The following is a 14,571-nucleotide window of genomic DNA, read 5'->3' as shown; positions in this document are numbered from 1 at the left end:
CAAAGGCACCAATTAGGCTAATGCCACTGGCTCCGAAGGCAAGGATGGATTTTCCCTATATAGGACAAATGTTTCCTACAAGTAGTGGTAGTTACCACCACTTGCGTTTTGTATGTTGTATGTAGTATCTGACGAAACCGAGAGTATGTACGTGTAGTATCGACGCGGATTTTTGGGACATGCGGCCACGCGCTGCCGATATCCAGCCCGTCCACGCGCGCTTTGCGATTCTTAACTTTAATAGGCCCTCTGGCAATACGGGGCTGCTCGATCCATAAATCTGATAATACATCTCTTTATACGTTCTGTGATCTGGCCCACGTCGCATTTATGTATCGTATGAATACACGGACAAGATAGCTCCCCGACCTGGTAATTAATTTCCCTGGGTGTCCGCTGGTCGTGCTTCTGGACGGGTCGTCCGATGAACTCGCGGCACATCTAGCTCCCCCCACTCGCGCGTCGGCGTCAAGGTGTGGAGATGGAGTCCGTGGGGACGGAGATCAGGTCAGTATGTCTGCACCAATCCATCTATTGTGTTCTTTCTCTTTCAGCATGGAGTTCATGCTTACATAGTGCCTCGTTTCCTCTCAATCCCCTAGCTTCACGTTCCCCGGTTCTGGATCTGGTGCATCCAATGGATGTAGCGGCCCGGCAGTCTCACCAGATTCGCCGCGGTTTGCAAGGCATCCTGGATCCCTGGGTGCAGTTCATGAGGTCGCTGAAGATGATCCCAGCGGCCGATTCCCAGATTTATTAGATACAGTTGAAGCTGTTCTGCGCCCAGACGTCAGCGATTCAGAAGAGAATAAGGCCAGCAGGGCGGAGAATGTGTATGTAGCCCTGGATGACAAGGTGGGATGGGTTAGCAGGTAATCCCTGTTTCTTGCTTATTTGTTTCAGCTCATACCGGCCGGCTGGCCTGATTTGATTGCCTGCGTCCGTGGTTCAGGAAACGGCGGGATGTCATGCCAGATGAAAGACCAACAAGTGCAGACAGTGTCACCGCGCTGGAAAAAGCTCTAACCGGGTTTGCAGATAGGGATTCAGATTCTGTTGTGACTCCGTCCGTTGGGCTATCATTTGACTCGATAAATGAGGCCTATGAATTCTACAACCTGTATTCTTGGGAGAGTGGATTTGGTGTTCGCTATGCAAAGAGCAGGACGAATGTAAAAGGGACAAAATGCATGCAGTAGTTCGTCTTCTGCTGCTCGGTATGAGTCCTACAAACAAGTGTTCACTGTCTAATGTGTCGTCTGTTACCATGCTGTTTGTTGCATATCTAAATGCATTTTGGTTGGTTATTTTCTTGCAGGGCAAACCAAAAGAAGCAAATTCGAAGTCTACACGGTGTCAATGCCAAGCCATGATAAGGCTTCTCCAAACGGACGACGAAGGCTGGTACATCAACGAATTCAGGTCCAAACACAACCACCCCATGCTGAACACTTGTGCTGAGAAGTTGCATTTCCCATCGCATAGGCATATTGACAAATACACAGTGAGCTTGTTTCTCAACTGAGACAGAACAATGTAAATCTGAGCAAGGTTTATAGTATAATCGCAACATTTTTTGGTAGAGTTGAGAATGTGCCGTTCACCAAGAGATATTTAAGGACATTGTGTGGGAAGCTTAGCAGGGAGCAAGCTGATGACGATGTGCGAAAGACAATGGCTATTTTTTCAGAAATGAAAGCACAAGACAGCGAGTTCACGTACAACGTTCAGGTAGATGATGAGAGTAGGATACGGACCCTTATGTGGACGAACAGGCGTAGCAAAACATAGTACCATCACTTCGGTGACCTTATCACCTTCGACACGACATACAAAACAAACCTGTATGATATGCCATTTGGTCTGTTTGTGGGGGTGAATAATCATTTTCAGAGTGTGCTTTATGCGGGGGTTTTGATGCGAGACGAGACCGAGGATACATTCAAATGGATTTTTGACGAGTTCGTGAAGATGATGGCTGGTAAAAAACCAATTACAATTCTAACAGGTAATGGGGGCGTCTCCGGAGCGCTTTTGTGTTTATATCATCTTTAGTACAACCAACCGGGTGCATGACTTTTGCATGTTTCCTTCACAGATCAAGCTAGAGCCATGGAAAAGGCAATCGAGGAGGTGTATCCTGAATCCACGCATCGCTGGTGCAAATGGCACGTGCTGAAGAAGGCCAAAGAAAACCTGGGTGCTCATTACACCAAGAAGTCAGATTTCAGGGCTGAATTCCACAAGCTTGTGCATGAGATGCTGACTATTGATGAATTCGAGGACGGTTGGGCAGCATTGCTTGACAAATATTCACTAAAAACAAATCCATATCTCGTGCAGATCTACGAGACTAGGCAGAAGTGGGCAAAACCTTACTTTGCCGGGAAATTCTGTGCTCGCCAAACCAGCACTGGCAGGAGTGAGAGTGCAAACCATATGCTGAAGCAGTATGTCCCCCCATCATGCTCAATGAATCTATTTGTCAAGCAATACAACAAGCTCCAGTTCGACCGAGAACAGGAGGAAGGATTCCAGGAGAAATGTACTAGACTGGTGAGAATTTCTTCTTGTATGCCATGAACAATTGCTTACTTAGAATCGCTGTGAAAAATGATATCTATTTTTTCCAAACAGAGTCATGCTGTGCTGAAGGTGAACACCTCTCTTGAAGTACACGCAAGCAAGATATATACCAGGAAGATGTTTGAGATTTTTGGTGGCATAATGTATGAATCTGGAATGTAAGTAGAAATACATAGTGACACACCGGAAAGCCGAGCTCCGTGAGAAGTGGTTCAAGTGCCGGTTTGAGGTCAACGTGTCTAATAACCTTGGTTATTTCTCGTGCATTTGCGGTCTGTTTGAGCACATGGGCATGGTTTGCTGTCACTCGCTACAGGTTAGTTTCGCGCGACCATTTTTATGATCAATATACATTGATAGGTGCTTTATTTTGGACGACTTCACAATTGTCTTCATGATGAGCAGGTGATGGTTCTACTACGCCTGAAGCAGATGCCTTCGAGGCATATACTAAAAAGGTGGAGCATACACGGCAGAGACAACCTGCCAGCGCATCTGAAGCACTATCAACAAGACATGGGTCCGCCGGATGCGCCCACTTTCAGGCATTCTGCTCTGTACATCACTGCCCTGGAGGTTGCAAATATGGGGGACAGGAACCCGGCAGCTTTTGAGTTTATGATGACAGGCCTGGTTGAACTTAGAACAAGAGGCGCCGAGGTGTGCGCGTTCAACGACGGCCTTGGCGTCGTTGAGCAACAGGTATCCAACAATGTAGTTCTTGGCGGTCCAAACTCAAAGTTTGTCAACGGCAAGACATCTTTCTCCGTAAGAAGTGTGGAAGGCAATCGAACTAAATCACGCGATGCCGCGTCGGTGTCTGTGCATCCTCCAATTAGCCAGGCCTCAGAAGCATCATGCCCAAATGGTCATGGGTACAATTCACATTTCTCTGAAGTCGCCTCCAGCCTGATGCCCAATGTTGAACAAGAACTGCTTGCCCCGGAAAGAAAAAACAAATGAGGCCGGCCAACCACTAGCCGTGATAAAGCTCCTTATGAGAAAGACAACGCCAAGAGATCTAGGTTCTGTTCCATCTGCAGGGGCAAAGGTCACAAAGCCAGCACTTGCCCTGATCGAGGTGATATCCCCAAAAAGGAAAGGAAGGTGGCCACATGCGGCAAATGCGGGGTTCCAGGGCACCGAAGGACGACTTGCAGCAAGCCTCTCGTCTCGATGATGCCCGGTGTCCCTCCTTCACATTAGACAGTGAATTTCGTACGCTAATTCCCCCGTGTAACATTTGCTTAGGTATGGGCGTGCTGTCTAAACGTATCTAGATGCACATGTGTCGTGCTGTCTGAACATACGTACTTGCGTTTTATATAATCTATCAAACGTGTTTGAACGATGAAAATGTGTATCCAGCTGTCTGAACGTATCTAGATGCACATGTACGTGATGAAAACTCCTGCTTCGAAATGTAACCAGGAATTCATAACTTGCAGCCTTGCTCCAGGCATTTATGAATGCATTGATGCAAACAAGCCGTGTGTGGGGGCAGGACTTTCGAATTTCAAAATCTGCCCCTTGCCGTGCGCTATCCCCCTGTCTATAAAGCCTTCCAAAGCTCATCCTGGTGGCATCACACGCTCGGCAGTCATGTCGAGCTCTAGCTCTGCGTACTCGAGCGAGAGAGAGAGAGCAGTATCATTTGCCCGGAGACACCACAGTTTCGTCTACCTTCTGTGCCCGCAACCCCCGTCTCTTCCTTTGCATCTCACATTCTTTGTTGCTACATGCGTGCAGCGTGAGCTTCGATCTGGGAGTACCGTTGGGCAGATTGCAATACAGGGCGGAGATTGTGGCAAAACGAATGTAAGCACATGATACGACTACACATTTGCTGATGGTTTGACCAATATTCTTTCTGCCAGAACACCTGCAGTTACGATGACTCACTACAGTTGCATGCTGTTTTTTTTTGGGTACAGCCAAGGGAGATTGAAAGAAAGGATGAGACGGAATTGGCATCCTGCCCGGCCTCCACAGAAGAACCGTATCATTTGGTCGAAGGATTTGGCGAGAACGATCCAGTCGCTTGCCTCGATCCAGTGGAAGAGATAGAACCTGAACCATCTGTCGACCGACTCTTCACCGCTGTGTTGTACAAGCGGGCATGGGCCTCATGGGAGGACGACGACGAGGTTGACAGTCTTGCGTGCAAGAGGCCCAAATACTTGTAAGGCCCAGTAGCATCCTGTCTGGGGCTGTACTCACCCCCACCCCGTTTCAGAAGTTTGCCTGCGTGTTCCGATGTATCCACCCAGCATCCAATAAAAAAGTTGTGTCGTGCGGGGTTGTGCGTGTGATGTTCTTGAATGGGTTTTATAAACTCGGTGTTATAAAATGACTGAACACTATCATCGTGTCATTTTTATCGTAGGAGTGCAAAAAATTGTGTACACATTTTTTTATCGTGGCATGATTGTAAAAAATTGAACGGTTGAAAAAAAAAGCCCAACTATCGTCAGTCGCTGATTATGTACACATATATTGTATTGTGTTTTTTTTCTAAAAATGAAATTTGCAACCGCTAGCCTTGGCGCGAACTTTTTTCCAATTGCTTAGAATGTTATTCAATTAAAAGCAGTCACTTTCACAATCAAGCTATACCACCGAACAACGATTTTTTGGAATAAGTGTAAAAAATTGATGGAAGACAATAAAACATATTTCCAAACCGACTATCCCCACAATGCCTTGCCGTTTAGAGATGTGGGAGAATGGAGAATTATGGACGGAAGAGATGCAAGTCCCACTTTATCAGATAAAGGACTTTTCATTGAATAGATAAATCGAGGTGTAAGCAATTAACGGAAGAGGGGAAAAATGTCCCTAGCATACTATACCCACAATGCCTTGGCGTTTAGTGATGGTGGATAAAGCAGAATTATCACCGAAAAAGTTGAAACCCTTTCTAGATACAAGCTGCACGATTGAAAAAATTCCCTTGTTTGAGAACTATCATCGGAATAGATAAAACCACTCGTCGTGAACATGATCCTTCTTCTAATTGCTTCCGAAGTGTTTTTCATAGAAGAAATCACTTCTACAACCAGACTATACCGAAACGCAACTACCGTCCTGAGCACTGTCGTGGGCAGTGGCCCCGTCATTGAGCAGGGCCGTGCTATCTACTTTTTCATAGTTAGTGGAGGGAACCGAGGTTGATAAGGTAGGAACAACGATTTTTTGAAATAAGTGTAAATAATTAACCGAAGACAATAAAACGATGTGGGAGAATGGAGAATTATCGACGAAAGATATGCAACTCTTCCTTGCAACAAGTCCCCGGTTTTTCAGATAAAAGAATTTCATTGAATAGATATATCGAGGTGATACAATCATCAAGTCGCATGGTCGAAAAAAAATTCCTTAGTATTATTATCATCCAAAGAGATAAAAAGGTGTGTAAAAAGAATTCGAATCCAAATTCGCCACGCAAAATACCACAGAGAAAAAATAACATCAACTTCGTAGCGCCCCATGCGTCTTGATCTCGTTTCATTTTTTTTATCCCTAATGGGGGCGATCATGGTATGATCAAGGCGACTCAACGTGTGTGATGTGGCCGGGGCATGGGAACAATTCCACCATTATTTTCAAAATGCGATGTGGTACATTGTGGACAGACGTATACGCAGCTCGCCCCAGCCATGACTAGTTGCTTGTGCTACGTTGCTACCGCTGGTTGCTCCGATGGGTCTCGCCTCATGAAGACACCAGCTGCTTCTTAATGATACTGCTGTAATAAGAGCGAGTTAAAGCCTAGGTTCATAATTTTTTTTCACCGACTAGCAGCCTGAAAAACGTTTAATGCCAGGGACGGGCTAAATGAGAGCCGGCAAGGATGGGTCACGTGTGCCCGCGGCAGCAGTGGCCCTCGCTTTCGGCACTACGTAACGGCATGACTGGGTCGTACGCTGCTCGCGAGGGGATGGACAGCAGAGAGGGAGCTACTTTGAATCCACTGCCGTTGTGTACAGGGGCCATCATGACGCTTTGCCGCCGTGGCTGCTCAAGTTGACGGCTAGGCAGAGGCCTGTTTAGTCAGCCATTACTTCATCGTCCTTGCTCGCTGCATCGCTTGCATAAGAAACGCGTCCCCGGCAAGCTAGCTCGGCAGAAGGAGAGCTTCAGCCGGTGCAAGAGCAAGCTCTCTACTTCCTCTCGGACTGGCAGTGCCGAGCTGGAACAGTGCCTGCCGGTGGGAGCGGCGACCGACGACGGGGTGAGCATTCTTTCAGTTCCCTCCACTTAATCGTCGCTCTGCCTTTGGTTGCTTACTGATATGTTTTTTCTTGCTCTCTTCTTCTTCTCCCCTATTGTGCGTGTGTCCTTGCTTGTTTCTCATCTGTTATTTCGTTCGCTAGATGTCCGACGATCTAGATGCGTATGCAAAAAGATACCCGCATAGGACTAAATCATGGTCGAGGGCATACGAGTCTAGGAAGAAATCCAAGGGGGCCAAGATCCATGTCGATAGTTGTTTCGCTCCAAAAGATGTTTATGAAGTAGTAGTTCAGTTTACGGCCGACCAGAGAGCGGCCGTAGTGGATATTGGGCTCGGGGGGATGCTGAACGTAGACAACTTCACGCACATGGACCGTGAGTTCTCCTGGAACTTGTTACTGAACACCGATGCCGAGTGCTCTGCCCTTAAGATAGAAGAAGGCGTCTACGTCACTTTTAACGTGATTGACATTCACAACATCTTAAGCACGCCTGTCGGGGGAGAGATCGACATAGAAAACACATATGCTGCACCCACGTCAGACCAAATCAAGAATATTAGGGGAATGCTAGATTTAGAAGATCTCCCTCTGTATCTGACGCCCGCTGACCTGCGGTGGGCTCTCAAGAAACCATGCCAAAACCCCTTTTCCGAGGAAGACAGAGTCCGAACCCAGATTGGTTTTTCCATGCTTTGCATTTCCACTTGTTTCAGTCCTAGGGACAAAAGAACAACAATCCCAGGGGAAGCGTATGAGATATGCATGGACCCCTCGAACCTGCATAAGGTCAACTGGGGGAAATACATACACAGTGAACTACTCCGCACGGCAACAAGATGCAAGAAGCTTTTAAGAGAAAGGAGGACGCCCCACGTGTACGGATGCGTATTAGTGTTGCAGGTGAGTAGGATTTGGCAGCGCCATCAGGGCTGTTAGTTTTTTGTTAGGCTATAACGAGTTGATGAGCGTGCTTTGTTTTCGCGTAGGCGCTCCAATTTGACTCTGTTGACTGCTTTGCGTTTGTCAATCCCAATCTGTCCGTGCGTCCAAGAATAAGGTTCTTCACAGCTGGCAACCTCGGCAGACTTATACTTGGCAACACCATCCCAGGCATTGTTCCTAAGCAGTACGGTGTGATGAAGGTGAGAGACGCCTGCCATAAATTTTCTTAACTTTGTTTTATGAAACCTCTCGCGTGAACTGATTGGAGAAGTGAAACAGGCTAGGGTGGTGCCAACTCAAAACCTCCCGTGGGACACGACACATGTCAGGCGCAAAATCGCAGAGGTGAATCATAATCATCCTGTGTACAAGCTAGTACTTGGTTTACCATGATTTCATTTGGCGTTGACCGCTGAATGAACTTGTTTCAGGCTAAAGCTTTTATAAACAGGTCGCTGCATGAACACTCGCTGGCTAGTACAGAGCGCAACAAGAAGTTTTCCCAGAGGCTATCTGAGCTTAACAGCGGGGCCATTTGTTTTGTGAACAACAACATGCGCAAGGAGATTGAAATGCACATGGAAAATGAGAGGGTAGTGACGAGGAGGCACATGGAAGCTTTAATTAAGTACGTTGATGAGCTGGGCTTGGGAGACTTTGGAAACGACCTAAAACAGCAACTCATTGCTGTGGCGGCTCAAACAGGTATATAACTGTTAGTGCATAAATGGTCCTATCCATTTTGTCTGGCTTTATATGGTAAAAATAAATCATTGCATCATAAATATGCAGGTGCCTACAGCGGGACTGGAGAAGGGACGAGCCGAAACGAAGCATTAAATCCTGGCCAATCCATTCCTGCAGCTGGTGTGCTCCGTCCTGGTATGATTTCCTTTTGTGGTCTGATATATGTGAAGAATTTATTGCTGCTCGCTGAACATCTGTACGCCTTTCAGTTGCCATTCGTCCTAAACCAGTGCATCCCCCGGTCCCCAATCGCGAGCCCCTGCAGCATACTGATAGTGGTGAGTACTAGAATAAATGCAGAATTCGACAGTGAGAATGCTAGTGGTAGTTGAATTTGACCAAATCAATTCCTTTCTGTCCAGTTTCATCCTTAATGCTGCCCGGGGAGGCTGAGGTAGACGAGATGGCCAATCCAGTATTGCCAAGCGTGCCAATTCGTATGTCCATGGGGTCTTTTGGACAGTTTTATCTAAATGGTGGCCTAGCTAATGTTCCACGGCCTGATGAAAACATGGGGTTTGTGCACCTGGGGAAGAGAAAAGAAAGAGACTTTGACGAGGGGGGTGAGATAATTATTTACGAGGGGAAACGTAAGTTCTTTAGCTTGCAGAATAAACAGCTCCCATTTTTGCAACCTGATTTCCTGATCTAATCAAATGTTGCTCCCATTGTCGTAGGCGCCCCTCCTATAGAATTGAATCTGTTGTCAAGTTTTGGAGCTGACAACTCTAGCAGCAGCTCCGTGCCATGCATGCATCACGGGAGATCTCCATTCAGCATACCTGGCTTCACTTACGAGTTTGTTTCACCAGCAGTCGCCAACAAAGGATGGGAAAACATGACTCAGTGCTCACGTGATGTTTTAGACAGGTAGCGTGGCGCGAGAGATTACTAGTTCGGATTTTTCTGCTACCTCAAAAGTTTACTAACGCTTCTCGCGTTTTTTTCAGTACATGGTTTGATCTTGCTGGGCCGCCCCACATCGTAATGTCCGGGAGCGAGTTCTATGCATACTTTTATCAGCCGGGGAGGCTTGATGACAAGGGTTTTGAGGTTGTAAACATGATTATGATTGAGCATGATGGAAGGTGGCACAAAAGCTCTGACAGGAGCCATTTCCGTCACCCTTTGCCGCCATACTTTGCGGTAAGCTTTCCATGACAAGGGCAATCGTAATGCAAATGTGGGTGGCTGAAGTTTGTTGTATAATTTCAGGCCAAAGTCATGGAGGAAGGGTACGATTTCTTGACTGATCCTTACATAAAAAACTATTTGTTGGAGAGCGCGTGCGTTACGATGTGAAGACATGCCGTCTGGTAAATTCTTGTTATAACTTGCTTTGGGCTTCTCATTCCAATATAAGTATAGGAATTTGACATCACCTGCCATGCTTGTGTTTCGCTAGATACTGGTCCCTATGAAGGGTGGGAGCGGCTACCACGTGTTGTACATCTTCGACATGATGAAGAAAATTGTCCATGTGATGGATCCTAAGAGGGCGCACTACAATGTTGTTGAGCTCGAAAGGAAGCATACAGGATGCATCGACAGGCTCCTGTTCGCACTGTGCAAGTGCATAGAGACGTTTTTCGATGGGTGGCATGTTAGAGAGGATGAATTCACAAGAAAGCGCACCGCATGATGCACGAGCCGTCCTCAAGGTAAAATTGCGTTGGAAGTTTTTGAGTGGTCCATCGATTTGCTTGCAGTTCTAACTGGATCGCTATCTTGTGGCAGCAATGACTCCACCTTCTACAACATTCACTGCATGTGGTGGTTTGATGGTGAATACATGTAGAAAGAGATCTGGCAGGTCGGTAAACTAGACCATACTCTATGTTATTGCGCACATATTGTTATTTGGTACGTTGGGACCTGATAGATGTCTGTTTTGCTGTATTTTTCTTCGCGCAGGACCAGCTGATGCTGTTCAGACAGCAACTCATGAGAATGGTTCTCACCCTGCCCGGAAACAGAGCGCTGCCTCCACAGGACGTGGTGGACCCTGACGTGTGATGGATAGAGGGTTTCTCGTCCGATAATCGTGTGCTTCGTACTAGTATTTTCATAATTCATAGTTTAATCGCTTGACCAATATTTGACGTCCCGCACTAGTATTTGTATAATTAAAACTATCGTCTGGTGGATCTTGGTCATGTTGAAAACAATCGGGCCGGTATTACCAGTTTGTGTGTGTGCAAATATGCTTCCTCTTTTACGTTTTTTCCTTATTATGTTGTTGAAAACAACCGTTTCTCCTTTTTAATAACCAGCATCCACTTCATATCACTACCAGCTTTCTTTAATTTGATGAATGGCATGCGAGTGTTATCATTTTTCTGAGTTTGCGCAAAAACCGAAAACTTCGGATAGGGGTCTTGGTTCTTGTCAAACAAGTGTAAATCATTGTCGAAAGAGAAGAAAAACATTTTATCATTCCCCCGCGGGGTTAAAAAATGATTGAAACGTGTGAAGATTTTGTGTTTGTTTTCTCGATGGCTATTTTCGGTGTAAAAATACGGTTGGAACAAGTGTAATTTTTTGGTAGCTCATTTTTTTCCTGTTTTTTGTCAAAGAGTGTAAATCGTTCTCGAAAAGAGACGAAAAAACTTCCATCAGTCCACCTAGGTGGCGATAATTTAAATTTATATATTCGATATTTAGCTAATATCATTGATTTCGTAGTGTATTGGGTTAGGATGGATAATGTTTTGAATGATATTTTCTCTTACGGTAATACTCTACACTGGCAAGGCATTGTGGGGGAGCGAGTGGGGTGTTTAACTCGTCTTTTTTAGTTCAATTAGTCCGACCCATGCAAATGAAAAGCGTAGGACAATATGATTTAACCGACTCTCCTATTTCAACAACCATCATCCGTTACAACAATAAGTTAACCGACTCTCCTATTTCAACAACCATCATCCGCTTTCCATTGATATAACTACCTATTTCGATAGTGCTTCCTTTAATTTGATGAATGGCATGGAAGAATTATCACTTTTTTTATTTTGCGCAAAAAACAAGGAGTTCAAAAATGGTTGAAACGTGTGAAGATTTTTTTGCTAGTTCATATTTCTCTTGGTTTTTGTCAAACGAGTGTATATCGCTGTTGAAAAGAGAAGAAAAACATTTTATCATTCCCCCACGGAAGCATTATCGCTTTTCTGATTTTGCGAGAAAACCAAGGACTTCGTTGTTTTGAAAGCGGAGGGGGACATGATTTGGTCCAGGAGGGGTATATTTTGTGTTGATGTCTCCTCGTAAGATAATAAGTTAACAGATTCTCCTTTTTCAAGAACCATCATCCACTCGTTCCACCGATATATTGAATATATAAACATTCGACGAAGTTGATCTACCACTATGTGAAGATTTTGTGTTTGTTTTCTCCATGGTTATTTTCGGTGTAAAATACGGTTGAAACGATTGTAGTTTATTGCTAGTTTATAATTCTCCTGGTTTTTGTCAAACGAGTGTAAATCATTGTTGAAAAAGAACGAAAAACCTTTTATCATCCCCCCGGATGGTAATAATTTAAAAGTTATAAATAAATATTTAGCTAATATCATTGATTTCATAGTGTATTGGGTTAGGATGGGTAAACGTTTTGAATGATATCTTCTCTTCCGATAATACTCTACACTGGCAAGGCATTGTGGGGGAGTGAGTGGGGTGTGTAACTCGTCTTTTCAAGTTCAATTAGTTCAACCCGTGCAAATGAAAAAAAAATTCTCATGTTTTTAGTTTTTTCGAAAGCGGAGGACAACATGATTTGGAGCAGTGTGGGCAAATTTTGTGTTGATGTCTTCTCTTACAACAATAAGTTAACCGATTCTCCTATTTCAACAACCATCATCCACCCCTTCCATCGATATATTGAATATATAAACAATCGACAAAGTTGATCTACCGACTTGGTAAATACATTCCTATAACTACCTTTTTCGATAGTGCTTCCTTTAATTTGATGAATGGCACTAAAGCATTATCACTTTTTTTGCACAAAAAACAAGGAGTTTGGAAATGGTTGAAACGTGTGAAGATTTTTTTGCTAGTTCATATTTCTCCTGGTTTTTGTCAAACGAGTGTAAATCGTTGTCGAAAAGAGATGAAAAACCTTTTATCATTCCCCCCTGACTGGTAATACTTTGAAGTTACGAAAAAATATTTAGCTACTATCATTGATTTCGTAGTGTACTGGGTTGGGGTGGATAATGTTTTGAATGATATCTTATCTTCCGATAATATTCTACACTGTCAATGCGTTGCGGTGGAGTGAGGGGGGTGTTTAACTCACCGATTTATGTTGAATTAGATCAACACGTGCAAATGGGAAAGAAAACTCTCATGTTTTTTGTTTTTTCGAAAGCGGAGGACAACATGATTTGGAACGGTAGGGGTATATTTTGTGTTGATGTCTTCTCTTCCAACAATAAGTTAACCGATTCTCCTTTTTCAACAACCATCATCCACTCGTTCCACCGATATATTGAATATATAAACAATCGACGAAGTTGATCTACAGATTTGGCAAACACATTCCTATAACTACCTTTTTCCGATAGTGCTTCCTTTAATTTGATGAATGGCACGGGAGCATTATCACTTTTTTGATTTTGTGAAAAACCCAAGGAGTTCAAAAATGGTTGAAACGTGTGAAGATTTTGTGTTCGTTCTGATGTGTGTGTACTACAAATGGTGGCTTATTTAACTAGTTGAATTGAAATCATTTGTTTCAAACAGTTCCTCCTTTTCATAATATAGATTAAAAAAATTCCATTATCCTTTGCATGAATCCAAAAAAATTAAAATCCGATGCGTTCCCCCCATTAACAGTTTTTATGTCATGTTTGGTGAATAAAAGTACCATTTACAACATATAGCTCGGCCATTCTAGTGTGTGGTACTTCCACCCATCACTGAGCGTCGGAATAAAAATGGTTAGAATGCATATCTCGATACGAGGCTCCAGATGGGTATACCATGGAATTTTGCTTTCCAACAATGATAGTTTGGAAAACTGGTCAAAATCATTCGTAAAACTGTTCATGCACTGTGGGGTCCGTTCACTATGAAAAGTCAACTTCGTTGAAACGTCACAGATCGTGCGCGCGGATTCGTCTATAGTGTCTGAAATACAGAGGCGATCTGCTACACTGTTCTTTGCGTGCCTAGCTCGCTGGTAGGCACGGGGATAGCGTGATGGCGCCGCGGTGTGGTCAGAACATGGGCGGCTGACTGAATCTGCGTGACTTTGACTAAGATTAAACTGGATACATCATGTGACGTTGCCGCACTCCCAAGCGTACATCTGCATTATTTTAACAGTACAACAACTAGTTCCGACTGGCCGGCACTACTCGATTGCCCATGCATTAACTATGTCGTTGATGTTCGTCGGGAGGGATGCGACGTTCTCTTTCATTTGAACAAGCTCTGCGAGAATCTCCTGCCGCTCCGCGATGATGGCGCCCTGTGTGACAAACGGGCTACTTAATGCATGTGCAATGGTGACCACGTGTAAGTGCAAAAAAAGTGTAAACTTGATTACCTCCGACATGTCCGCCATGACATTCCTCCCATCAAAGTGTTTGGCGACACGAATGATCCACATGCCTGTGTCAGTCCTGAACAAACGTGTTGTTAAGGGGGGAGGGAGCGGTACAGAGGTTAAACAACTAATCCATGCGAGATCGACATATAACTTACTGGCGCACTGTGGTCGGTGAGGTGACGTGGAACACTTTGTCCCACCTGATGCAGTCAACTTTCCAGTTGCTGAACAGCTTGTAAATTAGGGTGAATAAGGCAACGTGCAGCTTGTTAGTGACGGCTCCTAGCAGATCCTTGCGCCGTTGTGTGGTGCAACTTCTGTATGATGGATCGAAAATGTTGATGATCTTCTTCTGCATGTCCCAAGCATACAAGCACCATCCAAAATCGAAAACTGTCGGCACGTGGAACTACAGGAAAATCAAATCATGAGACACGTGTTCGAGTGTGGGACCGAAGACAGAGCGAACGCATGCGGTCGTTTTGTTCCTCACCATGGTGC

General features: G+C 44.7%; 1 pseudogene; it reads left to right on the top strand.

Moving 5' to 3' along the window:
• Nucleotides 1-481: 481 nt before the first annotated feature.
• LOC125534928 (uncharacterized) lies at nt 482-10,538 on the top strand (annotated as a pseudogene).
• Nucleotides 10,539-14,571: the final 4,033 nt, after the last annotated feature.

This window comes from Triticum urartu, chromosome 2A (genome assembly GCF_056163025.1).
Source record: "Triticum urartu cultivar PI428250 chromosome 2A, HENAU_Tu73, whole genome shotgun sequence".
Lineage (NCBI taxonomy): Eukaryota > Viridiplantae > Streptophyta > Magnoliopsida > Poales > Poaceae > Triticum > Triticum urartu.
The sequence above is the reverse complement of the archived record's forward strand: the minus strand, read 5'-3'. Positions and strand labels throughout refer to the sequence as shown.